Source organism: Macaca thibetana, chromosome X (genome assembly GCF_024542745.1).
Source record: "Macaca thibetana thibetana isolate TM-01 chromosome X, ASM2454274v1, whole genome shotgun sequence".
Taxonomy (NCBI): domain Eukaryota; kingdom Metazoa; phylum Chordata; class Mammalia; order Primates; family Cercopithecidae; genus Macaca; species Macaca thibetana.
The window spans coordinates 107,433,803-107,459,843 of NC_065598.1; the positions used below are offsets into that span (position 1 = coordinate 107,433,803).

The 26,041-nt window shown below is 39.6% G+C and overlaps 2 protein-coding genes across 6 annotated transcripts in view; one reads left to right on the plus strand and one right to left on the minus strand.

Moving 5' to 3' along the window:
• The window catches only part of TRPC5 (transient receptor potential cation channel subfamily C member 5), a 326,188-nt gene that overhangs the window by 113,675 nt on the left and 186,472 nt on the right, over positions 1-26,041 (minus strand). The window lies entirely within an intron of this gene.
• TRPC5OS (TRPC5 opposite strand) overlaps positions 904-26,041 on the plus strand; it is a 30,238-nt gene continuing 5,100 nt past the window's right edge. The window contains exons 1-3 of one of the 5 annotated variants that reach the window (XM_050776778.1): positions 904-1,044; positions 21,328-21,473; positions 21,792-21,880. The gene's annotated coding sequence lies outside the window, so the exon portion shown is untranslated. The other 4 variants (XM_050776777.1, XM_050776780.1, XM_050776779.1 and 1 more) reach the window with 4 other exon arrangements.

Below are 26,041 nucleotides of genomic sequence, written 5' to 3' on the forward strand. Positions count from 1 at the left end.
TAGCATAGTTTTGGTTGCCTGGCACATAGTAAACTCTTAAAAATGGTAGTTAAATTACTTGGAGTAGTAATGAGAACAGATAGAATGTGGCTGTGTGCCTGGCACATAGTGAATGTTCACTTAAAAACCAAATACCTGTATTTGTCGTTTTCTTATTCTTGCTGACATTTCTAGTGCCTTGAGTTGTTGAAGAAAAGACTGAAGTTTAGGGCTAGAGGTAGAAGTATGAGGATTAGCAGGACAGGGCAGTGAACACGGTGGTTTTGGCCTGGAGGGGAACTGACAGCAGAGGATTCACTCTAGTACAAGCCATTAAAAGCTTTAAGCCAGAACTATATATGACCACAATGAAGTGTGTATGTGTGGGGCCCAGGAAGAAAATCTCCAGTTCTGTGATGTTTTTCTTTTTTCTTTCTTTCTTTCTTTTTTTTTTTTTTTTGGTGTCTTCAAAATCCTTCCCTTGTGTTACACTTCAATGGACTCTGATTCCATTCTTTGATTAATGTGATGTTTTCTTAAATATTGCAGTTTATGCTGACCTCCCCATTCTCCTAGTTCCTGCAGCAACTGTAGAAAAAATAGGACTGTCATATGTACTTCTTTGTTCTTAGTCGTGCTTGGTTGATGCCTCTGATTAGATCCTAAACTCCTTTAGGGTAGCAACTATGGCTGTTCACATCTCCCAGGTTGAGGGAGCGGGAGGCTGTTGATGCTATTAAACAAAGAAGGGATGTGTTTTTGTTCATGGTGTGTGTGTCTGTGTGTGTGTGCATGTGGGTTTCTGACTGGGAAGTACCTAAAATGAAAGGATAATAAATTTCACAGGCAAGGTCTTTGGGAGATAAATGAAACACAACAATGTTTCAATGTCCTATTAAGCTAGAGAGAAAAAAAAAAAAAACTAGAAAAAACAAATGTGGCAAACAAAAAACGCAGGACCATAGTTGGAAGAGGTTTCTGAAGAGGTGGGAGCTATATCTCTTATTTATGTAGACGGAAGAGGAGGTTACCTACCATGTGATGAAAATCCCTACCATTAGAGAGGTAAGCCTTTGGATTACGTCTCTGATGTTTGTGGTAGCCATCTTTTCCTAACATCTCTGTGAAGGTCAACCCCTCACTCCTAAGGTGAGTTGCTTCATAAACAATTTACCACTTGCAAGTCTATGAGAGAAGACAGAGGATAGGTAAGTTTTCCTCAGAGAGGAAAGGACGAGCTCTCTCTCCTCTAGGGAAAGCGCTTGCCTTCTTCACCTGGCAGTTTTTCATTTTTCATAATCTATATTGGGAGCGCCATAGCCCTTATTCAAGTGGGATACATATTTCCTGTCACTGATATAAACATCATTCATGTAAATTCTCTTTTTCCTTGCCAGTCTGAGATGGAAAGCCTATGGCTCTTGCAGCAGAGGTAATTAGGGAGTAGGGCCACAGATGAATTAAGACCTAACGCCCTGAGGGAACAAGTGAATTCTCTCTCAAGTTTAGTTTCTGCATAATACGACTTCCAGATGATTCTGTTTCATATGAATATCAAGGCTTTAATGAGTCTCTACCACCCAGAATTCCCTGGCAATATTTACTTTCTTTAACTGTGGTTATCATATACTTCTCCAAAGAAATGAAAAGATGCAAAACTGGAACCGACAAACTCAGTTCCTGGCTTCTCAAGGGGATGGTGGTAGTTTTTGTTTTCTTTTGATTTTCCCTTTCACTTAGAGCTCATATTAATACTCTGTGTATTTTAGACATTCATAACAACATTTCTTAAGTGTCATATTGTGTAGTCATCATGCTCAAATGCCTGGGAGCCTGAGTTTAATGCTGTTCTCGGAGTTCATTCTATAAAACTTCAATATTGATTAGAAGAGTACTATCTATGGATGATCACATTTGGGTTTCAGAATGATCAATCTTTGCAGTTTGGAAGATGAATTGGCAAAAGGGATGGGAGTAGGGTGATAGAGTGACTGGAGGCAGGGGGACTGATTAGGAGTCTCCTGTAATTGTATAGGTTAGAGGTAATAAAGACCTGAATTAGAGCAGTGAAAGTTGAAAGGAAGTGATAGTAAAGCAGATATTTTGGAGATAAAACTGACAATATCTGGCAATCAGTTGCATGAGTAGATGGAAGGCAAAGAGGAGTTGAGGTTTATGCAGAAGGAGGATATCTCTGCTACTAAATGATGGAGAGGAATTAGGAGTTCATGAAGAAGATGGGTTTGGAACAGACACTGTTGAGTTCATTTTTGTTGTGGTGACTTACTGTCCTGGTTTGCTCGGGGCTGAGGGAATTCCGAGGACATGGAACTTTCAGTGCTAAAACTAAGTCCTGGGTAAACCTCAAGTTTAGGATATGCTGGATTTGAGGCATATATGGATGGTGTTCAGCAGGTGATCAGGCAGGTAGTGTGGTGTGTAGGAAGGACATCAGAGTCAGAGTCAGAGGCACAGCTTGGGGAGTTGCCTGTATAGAGATGATGGGTGAAACCACAGGAGTTGGTATAATAATTAAGGAAAAATGCATAGCATGAGATTGTAACTACTGCAAATCCTTTGTGGAATGAGAAGAGGCATAAATGAATGAATAAAATAATTAAGAGGAAATTGTGAGAAAGAAAAAGGCAGCAGGCTGGAGGTGGCTGCACACCTACCTATGTAGGTTGGCTGTAAAAAGAAACCTGAGGCTGAGTCATGAGAAGTCAAAAGTGGACCAGAACACAATGATGATGTCACAGAAGTCAATAAAGAAGGAAAATTTTAAAAGATGAGGGTTGATGTAGATTAATATTGAGGATAGGTGATAGGTTCTGGTGATTAAGAAAAATAAATTTTCTATGGAGTCCTGAAATCAGATTACAAGATACTGACAGAGAGTGGGAAGTAAAGAAGTATGGGCAGCAAGCTTAGATTCACGTTTCTGCCAGCAGTGAGGAGAAGGGAAAGAGTAATAGCCTCCTTCAAACATCAGCTCAAGATCCAACTCTTCTTGGAAGTTTTCCTGAACTTGATATGCCTGCTGTTCTCTCCCTTCTATAATGTAAACATATATCAAAATATCACATTCTATCCCATCAATAAATACAATTATTATGTCATTTAAAAATAAAATAAAATTTAAAAATGCTCCTATAGTACCCAGAGGCTAGACCACACTCTGTAGAAAAAAAAAAAAAAAAAAAAAAAAAAAAACCGATTGATATACTTTATTATTTCCTGATTGCTTCAGTGTGCTTGGCTGATCTCCCTGTTAGACTCTAAGTTTCCTTAGGGCAGAGACTATGGCTTATATAGTAAATCACAGTGGCTACAAGAAAGACCTTCAGAAATATTTGCTGGTTGTTAGGATGGAAAGATTCTCCAGGTCAGATTTTCTTAACTTGAACAGTACTGGCTTTGGGGGCTATATAATTCTTCATTCTTGGAGACTGTTCTGTGTACTGTAGGATGTTTTGTATTTCCCCAACCTCTACCCGCTAATTGATAATGGCACCTCCCCTCAATTGTGACAACCAAAAGCCTCTCCAGACATTGTCAAATGCTCCTGGTGGGCAGACAGGTGGGTGGAGGGGTGGTGCGGAGGGACATCAGCCCTGAGAACCACTGCTTCAGGTGATCTGGGCCTAGTCTGTTTATCCCTTTGTCCTTCAGCAGGGGCAATCCAAAGTCTTCCTTGAGTGAGAAACACTATTACCCAGTTCACAGCCTACAGAAAGACATGTATAACATTCTTGGTTATTTGTTTTCAGTTTTGAGACCCTTAAAGTCATTCCTTTCTTTGCTTCTCCCTGGAGTGAGTGAATGGCTCCGCACTTGCACTTAAACACCAAGTACTGAAATAATGCCAACATAACTTCCCTTATGATCCGGAATATCAAAGTTAAGCTAGAAAGAGGTCTAGTCACAGCAGTGGTGTGTAATGTTTCTGCAACAGTAAGGGAAGTATTTATGAATTTGTTCATACAGTGCAACTAATAGTTGATAACACTTATTCTTTTCAAAGCATCTTTCAAGTATTAGATTGTAACTCTGCTGGTAGCCTCCTCAGAGATTGGCCAGAGAATGGAAAGAGAGAGAAAAAGAGGGAGAGTTGTAAAAGAAAGGTGGAGAAGGTTTCAGTGCTCATTCAGAGCAGAGAATTCAGGAGACCTTGACTCTCATTCTTCAGGTTGAACTTGAAATGTCTTCCTGAGACTTTATGTATCATTCCAATGGGGCCTGTGGTCCCAGAAAGATGTTTATTTTTTATGGTCAAAGGGAATGAATGGATGTGGCTTAAGCTGACTAGGAGTGAGGATAAGGAAAATCCCTGATCTGTTGCTGTGTTCTCTCACCTTTTCCAGGCTTTGGTCCTTGCTATTGCCCTGTGAATCTTCTTATTGCCCTATGGTGAAGTCCAATAAACCTGTCAGCACATCTTTATCAAGTACCTGCTAAATACTCTTAAGACACTAAAGAGTTATGCATCCAAATAAAAATAATCAAGGTTGTGCAAGGCATAGCTCCTCCTTCCTGTTTCTTAACAGAGCATGGCAATTTATTGCAGTAAGCATTTTCCATGTTTTCTTAGATGTTGTCCCCATGACAGCCTGAGATAGGCATGATTAGTATCTATCCTCTTTTTACAGAGAAAGAAATATGAGGCTCAGTCAGGTTAAATCTTGCCAGGGGCATATAGCTACAAGGTGACAAGAGCTGAGATTCAAGCCCCCATCTGTTCAACTCTAAAGCCTGTGGCTCTTATCCATTTTGCTAGTGTAATTTAGGATTTACTTACCTAGTCCAGTTTCTCTTCATTTTTTTTTCCAAATGGGTAAGTGATTCCATTTTATAGAAGGAAGAATCAAAGACCAAAAAATATAAATGGCTTTCTCAGAATGACATGGTAGTGGTGGTGGTGATGTTAGGAAACATCTCTGTTTTCATATTTTTAAAATGAAGATGATATTCATTTGTTGCTGCTTTTTTTTTTTAACCACATGGCTATTTTCCTACAGCTGTTCTGTCATTGTAGGCTTTGCCTATCACATCTGACCTTGCCTTGTAGCAAACAGATTGTTTTAATCTAGGCTTCAACTCATGGCTGTGCAGATCTTCTCCTGATTTTGTTTGTTGAATGAAAACTCCATTAGGTCAAGGGTTGTGGCTATATGTGCTTGCCATCATATTCCCAGTCTCAGGATAATATCCGGCACACAGAAGATGATTAATAAATATTTGTGGGATGAATGAATGAATGTATTAACTTTCCAGTGCTGGTGCCCAGATCAGTTCTTTTGACATACTGCTATACATAGCTTAATGTAAAGACTGGTTATATCCCACAGCCACAGGACCTGTCCAGGCACTATCCTGTGAACAGAGCTGCTTACCTGCTTTGCTCTGAATAGAACCTACAAACTTCAGTTAGTTCATGCAGGACTGATACCTAAGTCACTGTGTACTTGAAAAGGTTGATAGGACTGTACAGGCCGATATAAGTTTAACTTAGAACTTGGTACAGATGACAAAAATGATTAGTTGGGCCAAAGTGAACTCCCAATGTGCAATGAATCAAATGGATTTTACTAGAAGGTGTGTGTATATACAAATAAATGCTCCCAAACTAAATAATATAGCCAAGGTTGGAACCAATTACCAGTCTTTCATCACTAGGAATCCATGAAGTTAATAGATAGGAATGATTGCCTATTCTCTGGTCTGGATTTATCATCATTAAACAAGTATTTCAGTATCCTATAGCAGGCTAAGCCAGTATATGTCAGACTGGCTACTTCCTCACAATGGAACTGATAACTAACTGTGGAGAGTTCATAGGTTCTACAAATGCTCAAAGTTCAGCTTGGTGAAGCTTACACTCCCTTTACTGCAATCTAGTGCATTGGTGATCTCTCTTCTAAAATGCTAATTGTACATTATGGGCAAAACCTGTAGATTCACCTCCTGTACTGTACTTAGGAATGCTATGCTGTTTTGTGGTTTTCTTTCATTTTTTTTTTTTTTTTTTTTTAAGATGGAATCTCACTCTGTCACTAGGCTGGAATGTAGTGGTGCAATCTCTGCTCACCGTAACCTCTGCCTGCTGGGTTCAAGTGATTCTCCTGCTTCAGCTTCCCGAGTAGCTGGGACTAGAGGCACGCAACACCACGCCCAGCTAACTTTTTGTATTTTTAGTAGAGACAGGGTTTCACCATATTGGCCAGGATGGTCTCAATCCCTTGATCTCATGCTCCACCGGCCTCGGCTTCCCAAAGTGTTGGGATTACAGGCGTGAGCCACTGTGCCCGGCCTGCTATGTTTTAAGTTTGTTACAAACTTGTTACCAAATGTCGGTGTCCTAGAAGTTGCACAGACCATTTTGATTGGCAGAAATAAAAATATACTCCCAGGTGGAGTGTTACATAGAAGAGTATCCCCTGGTTTCTTGGGGGTGTCAATTCAGGGTTTGCTTGCTGTTTTATATTATAAATACATCTGGTTGCAAAGGGCCTATAAGAAGTCTGTTTCCTGTTGCAGTGTGGTAAGGTAAGTAAACTCCCAATTGCACATTAAGGGCAAAAGTCATAGAGTCTCCTCCCATACTGAGGAATGCTATGTTCTAAGTTTGTTACAGACTTGTTACAAAACGTTGGTGTCCTGGAAGCAGTTGTACAGACCATTTTGATTGGCTGAGATAGAAATATACTTCTGGGTAGGGTGTTACATACAAGAGTGTCCCCTGGTTTCTTGGGGGTGTCAATTCAGGGGTTGCTTCCGTTTTATCCTATAAATACATCTGGCTGCAAAGAGCCTACAAGCAGTCTGTTTCCTGTTGCAGTGTGGTAAGGTAGGTAAGAAGATCTCTCTTCTAAACTGCCAATTGCACATTATGGGCAAAAGCCAAAGAATCACCTCCTGTACTGTACTTAGGAATGCTGTGTTCTAAGTTTGTTACAAACTTGTTACATAAGTTTGTTACTAACTTGTCACAAAATGTCAGTGTCCTGGAAACAGTTGTACAGACCATTTTGATTGACTGAGATAGAAATATACTTCCAGGTGGAGTGTTACATACAAGAGTGTCCCCTGGTTTCTTGGGGGTGTCAATACAGGGGTTGCTTCCTGTTTTGTCCTATAAATACATTTGGTTGCAAAGAGTCTACAAGCAGTCTGTTTCCTGTTGCAGTGTGGTAAGGTAGGTAGGAAGATCTCTCTTCTAAAGTGCCAATTGCACATTATGGGCAAAAGCCATAGAGTCACCTGCTGTACTGTACTTAGGAATGCTATGTTATGTTTTAAGTTTGTTATAACCTTATTACAAAATGTCGGTGTCCTGGAAGAAGTTTTACAGACCATTCTCATTGGCTGAAATAAAAATATAATTCTGAGTGGAGTGTTACATAAAAGAGTATCCCCCTGATTTCTTGGGAGTGTCAATTCAGGGGTTGCTTCCTGTTTTATACTATAAGTGCATCTGGCTGCAAAGAGCCTATAAGCAGTCTGTTTCCTGTTGCAGTGTGGTAAGGTAGGGGTCCTGCCTCTGACTTCTTTATGACCCAGAGTAGGGCCTGAAACTGCAGGATAACTGAGGTAATGACAGATACAAACTGGAGGAGCTGAGGGCTAGAGGTAATATATTATTGAGGTGATCCTTACGAAAGAGTAGCTGGAATTTAGCCAAGGCCTGACTACAGCTTAATCAAGACAAGACTAGGGCCAAGGTCTGGTTAAGGCCTAGCCAGCACCTCAGCTTAGATAAGGCTTACCTGAGGCTTAAGCATAGTTAAGCTCTAGCCATGGACTTGGCCAAGACCAAAGCCTAGTTAAGGCTTGCTCAGCCCAGTTAATGCCTAGGCAGCCTGGTTACAATTTCACCAGGGGCTAAGCCCACTTAAGGCCTACTCAGAAATCAGTTAGGTGGAGACAGAGCCTAAGTCTAGTTAAGTCCTAGTCAGCCCAATTAAGACCTAGTCAGAGCCGGCTGGGCACGGTGGCTCATGCCTGTAATCCCAGCACTTTGGAAGGCCAAGGCAGGAGAATCACCTGAGGTCAGGAGTTCAAAACCAGCCTGACTAGCATGGTGAAACCCCATCTATATTAAAAATACCAAAATTAGCTGGGCATTGTGGTGGGCGCCTGTAATCCCAGCTACTCAGGAGGCTGAGGCAGGAGAATCACTTGAACCTGGGAGGCGGAGGTTGCAGTGAGCCGAGATCGTGCCATTGCACTCTAGCCTGGGAAATGGAGCAAGACTCTGTTTAAAAAAAAAAAAAAAAAAGACCTGGTCAGAGCCTAAGCCTATTTCTGGTCTAGATTGCACGGTTAAATCTAGTTAGCTTGGTTAATACCTCATTAGGATATTGTTGCAGCATAATTGGTGTCCAAGTCTAGTTTTGGTCCAGTTAGAACCCAATTCAGCCCTAGGCAAGGCCTAAGCCTAATTTAGGTCTAGTCAGAGGCTAGTTAAGTTCTAGTCAGCCCAACTAGGACCTATTCAGGGCCAATGCCTAGTTAATGCCTAGTCATTCCAGTTTAGCCCTAGCCAGAGTCTAAACCTAGTTAATTTCCAGTCCTAGTCTAGTTAAGCCCTAGCAAGATCATAAGTGTAGTTGAGTCCTAGTCAGAACTTAGTTAAGACTGAGTCAAAGCCTTAACCTAGTTAAGGCCTAGTTAGCCCAGTTAAGACTTAGCTAGAGCCTAAGCCTAATTCAGGTCTAGTTAAGCCAGTTAAAGCCTAGTCAGGGCCTAAACATAGTTAAGAGCCTGTCAGAATTTTGATAAAGTATAGCCAAGGACTAAGCCTAGTTAAAAGCTAGCTAGCTTGCTTAAGACCTCATCAGTGTATTATTAAAGCATAACCAATGCCTAAACTTAGGTTAGGTCTAGTCAGAAGCCAGTTCAGCCCTAGCCAGGGTCTAAGCCTAATTTAGGTCTAGTGAGAGCCAGGTTAAGTCCTAGCCAGGGCCTATGCCTAATTATGTTGTAGTTCTAGTCTACTTAAGTCCTAGCAAGGTTATAAATATAGTTTAGTCCTAATCAGAACTTAGTTAACACTTGGCCAGGACCTAAGCCTAGTTAAGATGTAGTGAAGCCTAATCAAGGTATAGGCAGGGCTTCAGCCTAGTTAAGTGTGAGTCAAAGCCCAGTTATGGCCTAGCCATTACCTAACACTAGTTTAGACTTTGTTAGAGCCCAGTTAAGGCCTAGTCAGGCCTTAAGCCTAATTAAGGTGAAGTCAGAGCCTAGGTAAGGCCTAAGTCTAGTTAAGTATTAGGCAGAAACTAGTTAAGGTATAGTCAGGGCTTAAGTTTATTTAAGGCCTGGCTAGGGTTTTATTAAGGTATAGCCACAGCGTAAGCCTAATTAAAAGCTAACTGACTTGGTTAAGGTATTATCAGAGTATTTTTAAGGACTATTCATGTCCTAAGCCTAGTTTATATTTAGTCAGAGCTAGTTAGGGGCCTAGTCAGAGCCCAGTTAAGGCCTAAATCTACTTAAGTATTTAATCAGAAACTAGTTAAGCTAGTGCCGGGCCCTAGCTTATTAAGGTGTAAACAGAGTCTTTTAAAGGTACATCCAAGGCCCAAGCCTACTTAAAGGCTAGCCATCTTGGTTAAGGCCTCATAAAAATATAGTTTAAAATGTAACAATGGCCTGAGCCCAGTTTAAACCTAGCTAGCCTAGTTACAGCCTAACCAGGGCCAAAGTCCAGTTAAGGTTTAGTCAGAAGCCAGCTGAAGCCTAGCCAAGGACTAAGCCTGGGTAAGGTCTAGTCATAACCTAAGTTTAGATAAGGCCTAGTCAGAGTCTAGTTCAAGTATAGCAAAGGCCTGAGACTAGTTAAGAGCTATTTAACACAATTAAGGTCTCACCAGCCCAGTTAAAGCCTAGTGAGGGCTAATATTAGTTAAGGTTTAATTAGCCCAGTTATAGCCTATCCAGAGGATCAGCCTACTTAAGTCCTAGTCAAAGCATGGTTAAGGCCTATCTAGGGCATAATTCTAAAGGAGACATAGAGTTTAGTTAAGGTATAACCTGGACCCGGTTAAGGCCTAGTCAAGGTCTAAGCCTAGAAAAGCTGTGGTCAGACTTTAGTCAAGTTCCAGCCAGAGTTTGAGCCTACTTAGGGCCTAGTCATCCTAGTTAAGATCGCCAGCCCAGTTAAGGCCTATCCAGGGCCAAAGTCTAGTTAAAGCTTGGTCAGAGTCTAGTTAAGGCAAATGCAGGCCTTAAGTCTTGTTAAAGCCTAGTCAGAGTCTAGTTAAGGCAAAAGCAAGGCTTAAGCCTAGTTAAAGCCTAGTCAACTCAGTGAAGGTGGAACCAGGCTTATGCCTAGTTGAGTCCTAGTCACAGCCCAGTTAGCTTAGCCAGGGACTATGCCTAGTTAATATCTAATCAGTCTAGATAAGGCATTGCCAGGACTTAAGTCTAGAGAAGGCCTATTCATTTCTAATTTAATGTGTAGCAAGGACCTAGGCCTATTTAAGGCCTATTTAACCCAGTTAGGTCTAGAAAGGGGTAAGCTTAGTTAAGTCCTAGTAAGAGTCCACTTAAGGCAGAGCCAGGGACTAAATCTGGTTAAGGCCTAGCCATCTCAGTTAAGGTCTAGTGAGGACATTGGCCTAATTAAAGGTTAGTCAAGACTAGAGTGCCCAACTCATCCTGGTTTGCCTAAGGTTTTCTATATTTAGCATTGAAAACTCTGGGTCTTGGAAAACCCCTTATTCCTGGAAAGTCAGATTGGTTGGCCACTCCAATCAAAGGTTTTTTTTTTTTAAGAAAAAACAAAAAACAACTTTTCTTTGTCTTGGAGTTCATGGCTTATAAAACACATTCATAACATTTTCTTGTTTGATTATTATAGCATCCACTTGAGATAGGTGTCAACATCATCCTCAAAATATAGATGAATAAACTCAGGTTTAGAGAGAATAAGTGCCTTCTGCAATGCCATACAATTAGTATCAGAAGTGCAGTTTAAATCTATGTTTAAACTCAAAAGCCACACTTTTTAAAAAACTAAAGCAATAGGGCATCTCCCCATAATTAAACATTGTCTACATCACAAAATTAATACTTGCTTATTGTCATCATCCTTATTTCTGATCAGGAAAGTGAGTCATAGTGAGCTTAAGTGATCTAAGGCAAGAAAACTTTTAGACTTGAACCTCGGTTTCTCTGCCTTCAAAGTCAATATTCCCCTTAAAAATAATGTTTTTTCGGCCAGGCCTGGTGGCTCACACCTGTAATCCCAGCACTTTGGGAGGCCGAGACCGCTGGATCACCTGAGGTCAGGGGTTTGAGACAAGCCTGGCCAACACGGTGACACCCTGTCTCTACTAAAAATACAAAAAATAGTTGGGCATGGTGGTGGGCGCCTGTAATCCCAGTTACTCGGGAGGCTGAGGCAGGAGAATTGCTTGAACCTGGGAGGCAGAGGTTGCAGTGAGCCAAGATCGTGCCATTGCACACCAGCCTGGGCGACAAGAGCGAAACTTTGTAATAAAATAAAATAAAATAAAATAAAATAAAATAAAATAATGTCTTTTCTTCCATCCTTCCTACTTTCTCAGTGTCAGATACTTCAGTACATACCCATGTCGCCAAGGTGGTTGTACGTTTCTGCATGTTTCAGTGATGTTTGCATCCATGTATTATCTAAAATCTGTTAAGCGTTTGGTAGATTGTGCTTGCAATGACACTTCTTTTTTTCAGCCAGAGGTTTTATTTATTGAATTGTTGCATGCTGTTTCATTATGGGATATTTGTTGAGGCTTGCATCAGAGTTGACTTAGTAGAGTCAAGCCTCAACTACTCGATTTGGTGTGATCTTGGAAAAGACAGTTCTGACAAGGGCACTGAAGACAAACCCGGTCTACTCAGTAATACTTCAGAGGGTTTCTGGATATACCCCTGGTATAAGACATTCTGGGGGCCAGAGAAAGAGATCAAGGCCTCCCTCTCTGGTACTGTGGATTCAGTTGCCAGAAGGTACTGAGGACTTGGCTTGCCTTTTCTGACTGTGCCATTTCTGTTGCCTCCTGTGAGCTTACCAGGGGTGACAGGCATCTCTATTAAAAAGCCTGTATGTAAATATAGCTGCATCTTCCACTATGTTATCCTGAGGACAAAATAGTTGCCACCCCTGCAGAATGCAGCAGCTTCTGGGTTAGATGCCAATGGTAGCAGTATGCCAAGCATGAAAGTATCTTGTTCTTCCCCTGCCAAGTAAACATCAGCTTCCTGTTTGGTGGTCCATTTAAAGGGACAGTCTCCATTCTTTCTGTTTGGCAGTGGCAATGTGGGAAAGCTTCAACATGGGCAGTTAGTGGCTTAGATGGTGGCACAGTGGAAGAGGCCACTGGGATGTATGTTAGGTCGCAGATGCCTTTTTGGACTCTCACTTCTCCTTTATGCTATTACATTGCTTTGGAGAACTGTTTGGTTTAGTGGGTAATGCCAGAGGAAGGCAGAGCTAGTTAGGAAGAAACGAATAATTTATTCCACTAAGTAGCTGGGATATTCAAATGTTGCTTTCTTTCTTTCTTGGAGAGAGTGCCATTTGGGAATCATTTTCTCTCATATTCACAAGGCGATTCCCCACATAAGCTCAGGTCTTTAATTGACTTTGCATTTGCTGGTAAAACACATTAAGCTTCAAGGCACTGGGTTAGTGGCACAAGCTGGGCATGTTCCCTTCCTAACAAAGAATCTGGAAGGTCTTTCCTCAAGGACTACGGGCTTTGCAGTATAATATTGGAGGCTACAGAAAAAGGGTGCAAAGCTAGGTTTCTGGTCTTACCACATTCCAGCTATGTAGAATAGCTCTTGGGTAGATCATTTTACCACTCTGGATTTTAATTTTCCTAAATGTGAAATGGAGATAAATTCTGTGTTGCCCTACCCACCTCATATAGTAATTAAGATGATTAAATGGGATACCATGTGAAAGCACTAGAAGCATAAAACACTATAAAAATGTAAGGAATTATTAGTCCTTACAAATTATTAGTAACAAATATTTACTGAATATCTTCTATATGCTAGATACTGTTCTTGCACTTAGATAAAACAGAGATCCCTGCCTTCATGGAGCTTACATTCTAGAGAGGAAGACCAGAAAATAAATGATCATCATAATAAATAAGTAAACTATATATGTAGAAAGTGATACATTTCTAAGAAAAATTTAAAAAGTTAGAGCAGAATAAGGAAGACTCAGGACTGCCAAGTTGGGAGGGGGAGGTTAAAATTTACAAAGGTGGTAAGTGAAATACTCATTGAGAAGGCAAGATAGAAGTAAAGAGATTGAAGAAGGTGAGGGATTTAGCTCTTTCGATATTTGAGTCAAGACCATTCCAGGCAGACTAGCCAGTATAAAGAACCTAAAGAGGAAGTATGCTTGGTGAATTTGAGGAATGACAGGGAGGCCAGAGGAGCTAGAAGAGAGCAGGAGAGAGAAAGACAGAAGATAAAGTTGCAGATTATATTATGCAGGGCCATATAAGCCACTATAAGGATTTGGGTTTTATGCTAAAGGAAATGCAGTTATCAGAGGGTTTTAAATGGAGGAGTGACATGATCTGACTTCCATTTTAAAGGGATCACTGTCTGTCCTGTTGAAAAGAGACTGTAGCTGGGTGCGGTGGCTCATGCCTGTAATCCCAGACCTTTGGGAGCCAAGGTGGGCAGATCACGAGGTCAGGAGTTCGAGACCAGCCTGGCCAACATGGTGAAACCCTGTCTCTATTTAAAAAAAAAACTAGCCGGGCATGGTGGTGGATGCCTGTAATCCCAGCTACTTGGGAGGCTGAGGCAGGAGAATGGCTTGAACCTGGGAGGTGGAGGTTGCAGTGAGCTGAGATCATGCCACTGTACTCTAGCCTGGGTGACAGAGCAAGACTCTAACTCAGAAAAAAAAAAAAAAAAAAAAAAAAAAAAAAAAGAAAAAAAAGAAAGAAGAAAGAGAAAAGAAAAGAGGCTGTAGTGAGGCAAGGCAAAGAGACTCCTGTCAGGAGGCTGTCAAAATAATCAAGGTGAGAGGGTAGATGATGGTGTCTCACAATGACAAGTGATCAGATTGTGGATGTGGATACGTTTTAGAGGCAGAGCCAACAGGATACCCTGGTGGATTGACTGTGGATTTTTTGGCCTGAGTAGTTAGAAGGATAGAATTACCATGTACTGAGATGGAAGGCTGTAAGGGAGTAAGTTTGGGAGAGAATACCAAGGATTTAGTTTTGAACGTACTATGTTGAATTTTACAGGAATCAATGTAATGCAATTAGATAAACAAGTATGAGATTTTAGATAAAGGCCTAAGCTGGCTAAATAAATTTGGGAGCCATCTGCCTATAGGTTTTATCTGCAGCCCATATGAGATCACCAAGAGAGTGACTACACATGAAGAAGAAGAGGACTTGGGGAGTGATTGGCCATGTTAAAGCCTGCTTATAGGACAAGTAAGATGAGACGGAGAGCTGATAATTGGATTTAGAAGTGCAGAAGTCATTGGTGACTTTAACAAGGGTAATAAGGTGGAGTGGCCATTATATTTAATTAAAAGTGAGTTTCAGGACATAAGTATTTAACCTTGGTAATATCAGTCATAACAGATGAGAGGGAAATTTTGTTCCTATTGAGTGAGCCTGCCTTCAGATTCCCCTGGCTCTAGCTAATATTAAAAAAGAAATACTGTAAGAAATCATACAAGGAAAACTCCATTTATCTTGTCACTTGAACAGCATGCTGGTTTAGTATTGGGAGGGCTCTTGCCAGAGGACTGTGTTGTAACCCTGATGTGCTTTTCTGAGTGTCAAGCATATAAAGCAATGGGATTCACTCTTTGCCCATGTTTAAAATGCTAACCTTTGGCTCCCTTAGAAACTTTGGGAGGTAGAGGTACGAAATCCTCAAAGGGAAAGGAAGCTCATGGCCAAGGGTAAAGCATTTTCTTTAGGATATTCGGAAATTTTTTTCTGCCTCATTTTCTTCAATTTATTCTGAGTGTATCTATCTCAGAGGTAAATATAGAGAAGTTAGAAAGCAGGAAACCACATACTCTTGCCTTATTTTTTATTTTCATGGATCAGCATATGATCTTAAGGTGATTTTAATGTTCAGCTAGGCTTTTTGTATCTTCTTTTTTTAGCAGGGCTTTCTACTATAGGGACACTCTGGGAATGATAGTATGTAGGGATGACAATAATGAAATGGTTGTCCTCAAGGGGACTTTTGGCCTTTGATCCACTTGGTAAGCAAACTATCATGGCTATACAATCAGCCCTCTGTATTGTGGGTTCTGCATCCATGGAGTCAACCAACTGTGGATCAAAAATATTTTTAAAATATTGCATCTCTACTGAACATGTACAGACTTTTTATTCTTGTCATTATTCCCTAAACCAATATTGTAAAACAAACTATTTTCATAGTATTTACATTGTATAAGGCATCATAAGTTATCTAGGTATGGCTTAAAGCAAGCTTGTCCAAACTGTCGCCCAGGACAGCTTTGAATACAGACCAACACAAATTCATAAACTTTCTTAAAATGTTATGAGATTTTTTTTTTTTTGCAATTTTCTTTAGCTCATCAGCTATCATTAGTGTTAGTGTATTTTATTTGTGGCCCAAGACAATTCTTCCAGTGTGGCCCTGGGAAGCCAAAAAATTGGATACCCCTGATTTAAAGTGTATGAGGGAGGATGTGCATAGGTTATATGCAAATACTGCGCCATTTCATATCAGAGACTTAAGCATCCACAGGTTTTAGTATCTGTGGAAAGTCCTGGAACCAGTCCTCTTTGTACACCAAGAGACAAACATATTGTGTTCTTGTTGATGTCTTAACACTGGTTCTTATTCTGCTGGTGATGTGGAGGTTCCCGGAGCATCATTAGTCAGACCAAGAGTCTGAAGAAGGTCAAGAGTCTGAAGAAGGCCAAGAATCTGAAGAATCAGGTTCTTTTTAAAATTAAATAAAAATGTTTAACTTTTATTTTAAGTTCAAGGGTACCAGTGCAGGTTTGTTACATAGGTAAACCCATGTCATGGCGTGTTTGTTTTACAGATTATTTTATCACTTAGGTATTAAGTCTAGTATCCATTAACTGTTTTTCCTGATCCTCTCCCTCCTGCCACCCTTGACCCTCTGATAGGCCCCAGTGTGTGTTGTTCCCCTTTATGTGTCCATGTGTTCTCATCATTTGGCTCCCACTTATAAGTGAGAACATGTGATATTTGGTTTTCTGTTCCTGTGTTAGTTTGCTAAGGATAATGACCTCCAGCTCAAACATTTCCCTGTGAAGGACATGATCTTGTTTTTATGGCTGCATAGTACTCCATAGTGTATATGTACCACATTTTCTTTATTCTATCTACCATTGATGGGCATTTAGATTGATTCTATGTCTTTGCTATTGTGAATAGTGCTGCAATGAACATAATGTGTGCATCTGTCTTTATGATAGAAGGATTTATATTCCTTTGGGTGCATACCTAGTAATGGGATTCCTGGGTCAAATGGTATTTCTGTCTTTAGGTCTGAGGAATTGCCACACTGTCTTCCACAATGGCTGAACTGATTTACACTCACACTAACAACGTATAAGCATTTCTTTTTCTCTGCAACTTCACTAGCATCTGTTATTTTCTGACTTTTTAATAATAGCCAAGAATTCAGGTTCTTATTCTTGCTCTGCTACTAATCAGCTATGCAATCTTGGCGAGTCAGTTACCCTCTTTGGTTCTTCATTTCCTCAACTGTAAAATAGGTATAATCCTTGCTACAGAGGATTATTTTATTTATTTATTTATTTTATTTTTGAGACAGAGTCTCACACTGTCGCCCTGGCTGGAGTGCAATGGTACGATCTCAGCTCACTGCAACCTCTGCCTCCCAGGTTCAAGCAATTCTCCTGCCTCAGCCTCCAGAGTAGCTGGGATTACACGTGCCCACCACAACACCCGGCTAATTTTTTGTATTTTTAGTAGAGATGGGGTTTCACTATGCTGGCCAGGCTGGTCTTGAACTCCTGATCTCGTGATCCGCCTGCCCTGCCTTGGCCTCCCAAAGTGCTGAGATTACAGGCATGAGCCACCGCGCATGGCCACTACACAGGATTATTATAAGTTAATGTATGTGAACATAGTTGAGGATATAATTACCAGAAGAAAGAAACTATAACATATTGGAATGAATTACCAAGGGATGCTATGGAATGTTATTTTGAAATCATTAAAAACAGAAGGGCCTTTCCTTTGGTGGACAGGCATTAAGCACATTTGCAGGCAGAGGGAAGCAATCTGTAATCTGTGATCATCTTTCCATGTGGTAAAATACACTAACCTGTTCTTTCTTGGCAAGCTGGCATTTGCCATAGAAACATAGAGGAGGCCACAACTGGTGCTTCGTCTTTCTCTTATCAAATTTCTGAGATATATTTCTGAAGTTAGGGACTAAATCCAGGCTAGGATGATATGAAGTAAAAAGTACACAAAGATATCTGCATAATGCTCTCCTTCTTATCCAAATGATTCACAAAGGAATACTTGAAACTTTGAATTAGTTTGGGTGAAGTCACGCTAGACATAGGATAATGGGCCTTTATTGTCTTGTCTCAATGACCTTGCCGATTACTTTCCAAGTAAATGTTTCTAAGGATTTCATGCTTCGAAAGAATCATTGTCACAATACCAGGTGGAGGGCATGCTTTGTGTAACTGGCAGTATGTTGGAGGCATAGTCACTGTGTAGCTCACAATGTAGTTAGCTTTCACCAGGCCAGGAGTGGTGCATGTGAGCTACAGTCCCACCAAAGCTCAAAGCCAGAATAAGGAAGTGCTTCAGAGGAAGTTAGACTAGGAGGATTTGCTAATCCTCAAGGATTCTCTACAGTCTTTGATTGTCCTTAGGTCTCCTGAAAGGGTCATTGGTGAACTACAGCTTCAAGACAGTCTTGTTCCCTCACATTTTTACCCAAGCTCAAAGTCATCATCGAATATTGGTTCTAACTCTGAGATGAATTGTGTCTCTGGCATGTCTTTCCAGTTTTTGTAATGCCTGCAGCCATCTCTTCTCCTGCCTTCCATAGGTAGCTATTCACTAGTCATGATGTACCACATACTATTTCCCAGATCCTGGAATTTCTCCAGTGCAATTATATCGGCTAGCATTTATTAGGTGCTAATTATATACCAGACACCATTTAAAATTTGTTGTGCTAACTAACTAATGTAATTCTCACCACTGTCATTATCTTCATCTTACAGATGAGGAAACTGACACAAAGAGTAGCTTAGCAACCTTCTAGTTAGTAAGTGGTGAAGTTGAAATTCAAATACAGGTTTTGTGTGTTTTTTTTTTTTTGGATACCAGATCCTATCCTTATAACCACTGGTATCATTTTATATCTCTCCCAAAAAGCATATACAAACAAACAACCACAACTTTTTTTTCCCCTCTCAGAAAGCTGAAGAAAGACTTGGAAATAGAACCCCTGTTCTTGTTACCTCCAAGCTCTGTTTTTATTTCCCTTATTTTAGACCCTGTCATCTGCACTGTAATATTTGAAAACCAAAAAAATCTTTCTAGAAGTATTACATCTCTTTCCAGACTCTCTAAGGGCCTGGGAGCATCTCATAGTGGCCAAGCCTCAGGGGCAAGCCTGTGTAGGGTCCTACCAGGTTAAGATTGAGTGTCTATCCTCATGTTCGAACAGTATTTTGAGGAAACACTGTATCTGTCTAGGAAAATAACCAAGATGTATTTTCAAAAGTGGTTGTTTTTCTCTACTAAGTTGTTTTTCTGAAGGGTAAGCCAGTCTGATTTTTCTCTGAAGCAATGAACAAATTTGGAGGAGGAAAGAAATTCAGTAGAGTTTGGTTTAAATTGACCATAAGGACATTTCCTACTCCCCCTTTTTTTAGTTTTAGGTTTGAATTTTTCATATATTTTCAAGAAGGGGCCATGTTTAGCTCCTCAGCTGCACAATTCTTTCCTTTCTTTCTTGATAAATTAAAGATGCTTCATGGGGATTTTTAAATGTCAGATCCTATAACAGGCAAATGCTGTATTGCACACAGTTATTTTTTTAAAGGCAAAAGTTTGTAGCTTTTTCAGAAAGAGTTTAAAGTGTAAATACTGTTTTTTGTTCATTTTATGAACAAAAGCCCCTAGAGATGCTTCTGTTATGTCAAAATTGTGAAAATTTGCCCCTTTGTGGATAAAGTTCTCTTGACGTTTCCTCAAGGGGTGAAGAGGGCAATGAGAAGTTATATGTCTGTAGGCGTTTTTTTTTTAAAACAATCTATATCGAATGCATGTATCCAAATGTTACTGTAGCATTGGAGAAGGGAGCACTATGGAAAAAAAATTTACCTGTTTGTAAATAGGAATCTGGCACCCACCCTCACTAAAGGTACATTTTAATATTTCCCACATAACTGCCTCTGTTCTCCTTGGATATGAACTAATTTACCTTACCTAATACAAAGAAGCTTATCAACTATAAAGATAGACCCAGAGGATTTGGATTTCTTTGCTTTTTTTCCATCCTACTGTTAGACACTTATTGCCAATTTTCCAATTAGGAGCATTGCAAAATTGCCAGATAGGACTTTCAGCTAAAAGAAAAATAGTGACTTTTGATTAGTTGTGCAGACAGAAAATGTCAAAAGAGAGAGAGATTAATAAAAATTTAATGGGGTCAAAGATGTCAGTTACCAGATGGATAGTATGGCCTCTGCCTCAGGGGTCTTTATGAGCTACTTGTAAGATATAGGTTATCTCATCTTGTATCAATTAAAAACTCTGCCTAGCCATAAGGGTCTCTTGCCTTAGCACTGCCGTGAAGTAGAGAGCCACACAGGCCAAAGGGACTCTCCCCTGCATATTCATACTTCATTCCATTTTCATTAACTTTGATGACTGGCTTGCTGAATCCTGGTAAGACTTTTATCACTGTCTTGCTGTCCTCATTAGTTTTTGTAGGATGGAGGCCTAAAATTTAAAAAATAAAACTATTTTTTTGAGGTATGGCATGCATATAGTAAACTGCACAAACTTTAAGGGTGCATATCAATGCTTTTGTTTTTTAACATATGTGATTATATCAAGATGTAGAACATTCCCAGCATCCCAGAAGGCTTTCTCATATCCCTTCCGAGTCAATAACCCCCTACCCAGAGGTAACCACTTTGTTCACTTCTTTCCCATAGATTTGTGTGCCTGTTCTTGGATTTCATGTAAATGGAGTGATATGATAGCTAATTTCATGCATCTGGTTTATTTCAACATTCTTGTACCTGTATCTTGGTGGATATTTGTACGCCCTTTGGTTATATACTTAGGAGTAGCATTCCAGGGTCATGTGATAGAGGTATGATTGGTTTTAGCAGATACTGCCAAATAGTTTTCCAAGGTAGTTGTACCAGTTAACAATTTCACCAGCAATCTATGAGAGTTCCAGTTGTTCCATGTTTTCAGTTCTTGGTGTTGTCAGTCTTTTCCATTTTAGCTCTTCTGGTGGGTTTTGCATCCCCCCCCCCCCCCCACCCCCCCCCCCCCCCCCCCCCCCCCCCCCCCCCCCCCCCCCCCCCCCACCCCTCCCCCCCCCCCCCCCCCCCCCCCCCCCCCCCCCCATCTCATTGTGGTTTTAATTTGCACTTCCCTGATGAGTAATAGTGATGAACACCTATTTATATGCTTATGAGCCATTTGGATATTCTCTTCTATGAAGTGCCAGTTCAATTCTTTTGTATTTTTAAAAAATTAGACTGATTATATTTTTCTTATTGATTTGTAGGAGTTTAAAAAATGTATGAGTGTAGTGGATATAAGTCCTTTGTTAGATATATATTGTGAATATTTTATCCCAGTCTGTGGTTGGCTTTTCATCCTCTTAAGGTGTAATTAATCTTTTCTTTCATGGTTAATGTTTTCTGTCCTATGGGAAGTATTTGCCTACCTAAGATCATGAAGATTTTCTCTGGTGGTGTGATCAAGAAGCTTTGTTGTTTTAACTTTCATATTTAGGCCTATGATTCATTTCAAATCATTATTAGTATTAGTTTGGTATCTGGCATGAGGTAAGGGTCATGGTTCCATTGATTTGTCTGTCCTTCAGCCAGTACCATGCTGTCTTAATTTCTGTAACTGTATAACTAGCCTTGATATCTGGTAGCATATGTCCTTCAATTTGTTCTTCCTGAAGATGTTTCAATATCACTAGCCCTTTATGTATCTTTATGCATTTTAGAATCATTTTGTCCAAATTGCCCTTTGGGAGTGGTTTTGATCTTTTTGACTCATTAGTTTTCCCTTTGTCCCTCTAACTTCAAAATCTAGGTAACCTTTTAAAGTGGAGACTGGTGGCCTGTTTGGGGCAGTTCCCCTCTAGAGGGAGAATTTGTCTCTGAAGTACCAGGAGACTGCAGGAGATTTTCCTGTGCCTTTCCTGCCCAGACACCAGCCCAGAACTCAGATGACTTCAGGTAAGAAAAACTAGCCCTGCATTTTGGGCTTCTCAAGTTTCCAGCCCATTATTTTAGTGTCTCCCAACTGCCAAAAGTTATGCTCATTTCTCCTTTCCTCAGGAGAGTCCTTCTGCTTTACAGTCAAGCTTCATCTTCAACAGTGCCCAGAATTAGCAAATGTCACAGGGAAGGAAAAAAGTCCGATTGTCAGTTCACTTAGAAAGGGCTCTTTGCTCTTTGAAATGTTGGTTAATCTCATCCTTGCTTATCGATTTAGCAATTTATCTTTTTTTTTTGGTGTGTGTGGGGGTGTTGTTTTTGTTGTTGTTTTTGCAGGAACGTTCACATCCTGTTTGGAAGCAAAGTCTGCAAATTGTTTAATAGGCTGAGCCTTGATACCCCCATCCCTCTCAGCTCTATCTCAGGTAAGTAGTTTATGAACATTTGGGCCAATTCAGTAGGTCAGTGGAAGGATAGATAATGGATATATCCCTGAACCTCCCAGTCACAGATAGTGGGAATTTCTTAGGGGACTAATCTGCCTAAGTCACATTCAACTTGGAATTCAGCCAGTTTCTAGGGATAGCAAATGACATTAACATTCTCAGTTCTATTTCTGCTTAGGAGAATGAGATGTCAGCTCTGGCCCTGAATAAGGCAGATTTGCTCCTGTAGTCACCTAAATTTGTGCCCTCTAGCATAGGATATTAGAAGTCCGACCTGGGCTGATATCCATCTCTGCACCTTTACTTATGTGCTCATGGACAAATTACCGAATCTCTTTGATCCTCAGTTTTTCCACCTATAACTTCATAGGATGATTTTATTGTGAGGATTAAATGTACTACAGGTTGAGTATCTCTAATCTCAACATTTGAAATACTAAATGCTTCAAAATCCAAAACGTTTTGAGCACCAACATGACACCTTTGCTTTCTGATGGTTTGGAGTACACAAACTTTGTTTAGTGCACAAGATTATTAAACATATTCTATAAAATTATATTCAGGCTATGTGTATAAGGTGTTTATGAAACATAGATGAATTTCATGTTTAGACTTGGGTTCCATTCCTAAGATATCTCATTATGTATATGCAAATACTCCAAAATCTGAAATCTAAAACACTTCTGGTACCAAGCATTTTGGATAAGGGATACTCAACCTGTAATATAAGAAAAGTGGATTTTACAGTCCTTGATACACAATAGGTCTCCCATTAATGTGACAATTTATTAGAAAATTTTTTATGGGCACATCATTGCATCTGACATATGCTTTCAGAGGCTGGGGATTATGCTTGGTTAATTTTTTGAAGGGAGTAAAATTTACATATAGCGAAATGTACAAATTTTTAGAGTACCATTCAATGAGTTTTGACACATGCATACTCCTGTGTAACCCATGACCTTATCTAAACATGTTCACTACCATCACTCTAGAAAGTTCCTTTATGCCCCTTCCCAATCAGTTCCTACTCCCATAAATGCAACCACTATTCTGATTTTTTTTCTACATAGATTATTTTGCATTTTCTAAAATTGTGTATGGATGGAATCATACAGCATGTAATCTTTTGTGTCTGGCTTCTTTCATTAAGTATAATGTTGATTATTCCTCCATGTTGTTGTCCCTGTCAGTAGTGCCTTTCTTTTTATTGCTTATCAGTATCACGTTGTGTGACTATACAACAGTTTGCTTATTCATTCTCTTCTTGATAGATACCTGAGCTCTTTCTCCTTTTTGGTGATTATGCGTACAACTTCTATAGCTATTCTTGTAAAAGTCACTTTGTAAACTTTCACTTCTCTTGGGTAAATACCTAGGAGTGGAATTGCTGGGATATAGATAGGTATATGCTTAGTTTTATAGGAAACTGATGTTTTTCCAAAAACATAATACGATTTTATACTCCTACCAGTAGTATAAATGTGTGTGAGAATTCTGGTTCCTCTACATCTTTGTCAATATTTGATGTTATCAGTCTTTAATTCTAGCCAATCTACTGAGTGTATTGTGGTATCTTAGTGTGATGTCAATTTGCATTTCTTTGATTACTAATAATGTTGAGGATATTTTCATGTGCTTATTAGCTCTTCATTTGAATTGTCTGTTCCGATCTTTTGACCATTTTTAAGTTGGGTTGTTCGTCTTTTTATTATTGAGTTGTAGGGGTTCTTTATATATATATGTATAGACACACACATATATATATAAATATATATCTGACAGTGAACTTTCAATCAGAATATATATATTCTGTTATATATTTATGTTGTATACATATGTTATATATTTTCAACCAGAATATATATATTCTGGTTGAAAGTTCATTGTCAGATATATATTTTGTGAATATTTTCTCTCAGTCTTTGGGTTGCCTGTTCATTTTATTAACTGTATGTTTTGATGAGTTGGTCCATTTTTGTATCCCCTGTTTCCCACATGCATGATTGAAGCTTGATAATATTTACGGAATGAATGTGCTGAAAGTTGTTCCTCCCTCCCTCCTTCCATTATTTCGTTTTTTTCAAAGACACTTACTGATTACATACTATGCTGGCAAGCACTCTTCTGTTCTTTGGGGGTATAGCAGAAAACAAAACAGACAGATTTCTTAGTCTCATGACAATTACATTTTAGTCTATATGTATGTAGGGGTAAGGTGAGAGACAGAAAAACAAATAATTAAACAAGAAAATATGAGCTAGCTATAGATACCATCATGCAAAAATGAAATTTGTGTGTAATGGGAAAGGGATGATTAGGGGCTTTACCCAGGTTGAGGGGTAAGAAATCTGAGGAGGTGATATTAAAGTAGATATCAGAATGACCCGAAGTCCCCACTCCTCCCCCACCAAGGAGAAAGGAATCCCAGGCAGAGGATATAGCTAATAAAAAGTCCCTTAAAGTGAGTTAAGGCTAGGCATAAACTATCCAAAATACTCCTTTAGGCTAGCTGAGGTGTCCAGAGTTGGTTGCTTTGGAAATTGCCATAACTGGCATAAGCTGATGCTACACTGTTACTCTTTCTTATTATTGGAATACTTAGCAGTTTCTTCAAGTTTCTTCTTGCCCTCTCCTCACCTTCTAGTTGCTAAGTTCTGAGATGGTTTGAGAATAAAAATGGTGGATCAGCTAATATAAGGGTCAAGAAAGTTAAGGCAAGGTCACTAATTGTTTTTCCCATCAAAAGCGACTGAGTCCCCCACCCCACAAAAAAAATCAAGGGCCACAAAAAGTAATAAGTAACTACATTTGTCTTATAAGAGAGCAAAATATGGAATGTTCTACCTCTCTGCTTTTTATGTTTAGGTTGTGTAATGTACAACTCAATAAATACAATAAAAATTTGATGAATCAAATATAATTTATTCCAGTTTTTTTCCCAGTTTTAGGAGAGAGAGACAAGAAAAGATGATGGAAAAGGGTAAGAGTAGATGGAGATAGAGAGGGTGTGAAATAGAATGAAACACATAGGTGAATAAATGGAAGCATATTGACCAAGAGGAGGAATAAAGGAGTCCCAGAGGAAGATAGAGAAGTTGAGAAAAAAAACTGGGTGAATGGGAAGTCAGAAGTTAAATAGGTTTTGTGTGAGGGTGTTCCTGTCATCTTCTTGTGCCTTTGGGCTGTATATACCATATAGTAGTTATTGCTTCCTTTGAAAAATGTGATGGTGCTCTCTAACAATATTTAACACACATCTTTCTTCTGTGTTTTCCTTCTGATGAGCTGATGCATGTTCTAAATAAATGCCGAATTCCTTTCCTTGATTTCTCTCCATATTTTCTTTCATGAGACGTTTTTCTCTTAAACAAACAGATCCTTTGAATTAATAAAACAAATTGCTCTGCCTCTAGTACCCATTCTCCTATATTCCATATGGAAAATTGCCTCCAACAAAATCGTGCCTTCTGGTCATTATTGTTGTGACCCTTATCATCAGGGCAAACCCCATGTCTACTGCTAGGATTTGGGACAAAAAAAAATGTAGTGATCTTACAGGATTTATACTAAGTGGAGATAGTATACAACTGAGTGGGTCGAAAAAGGCCCTGTGGAGACCAGCAAGCTCTATGTGCAAATCACAGATCATCTGGCTGATGATTTTCTGTACCCCAATAAATATCCAAGGATTACAGTCAGCTGAAAGTGAAGTCTGTGGCTTGCTGGGCCCCACTCTGGTCAGAACTGCTGAAAACTGGGCAATAATAGACTTGGTAGAATCCTAAAGGAGTTATATAGATGACTACCTCCTAAGGCTTTCAACTAGGAAAAGCCTGACTGGAGCTGGAGAAAGAAAGTTAACCCAATTTGCAGAATTAATAGCCAGAAATTTAACATGTAGATATAACCAAGAAAAAAAAAAAAAACTGGCCAAAGGTACATAGCTACACTGATCAGCCATACAGAACTGGACTATTGCAGGAAATACAATCTGGTAAAGGGAGATATGAAAATAAATTTGTGAAAGGAATTTAGAAATTCTTATAAAGACATGTATCAGCTCATCAGAATGGAAAAGCAGAATAATCTATTTGGAATGAGAGGGGAGATAATCTAGGCCCCCAAAACTAATGTATA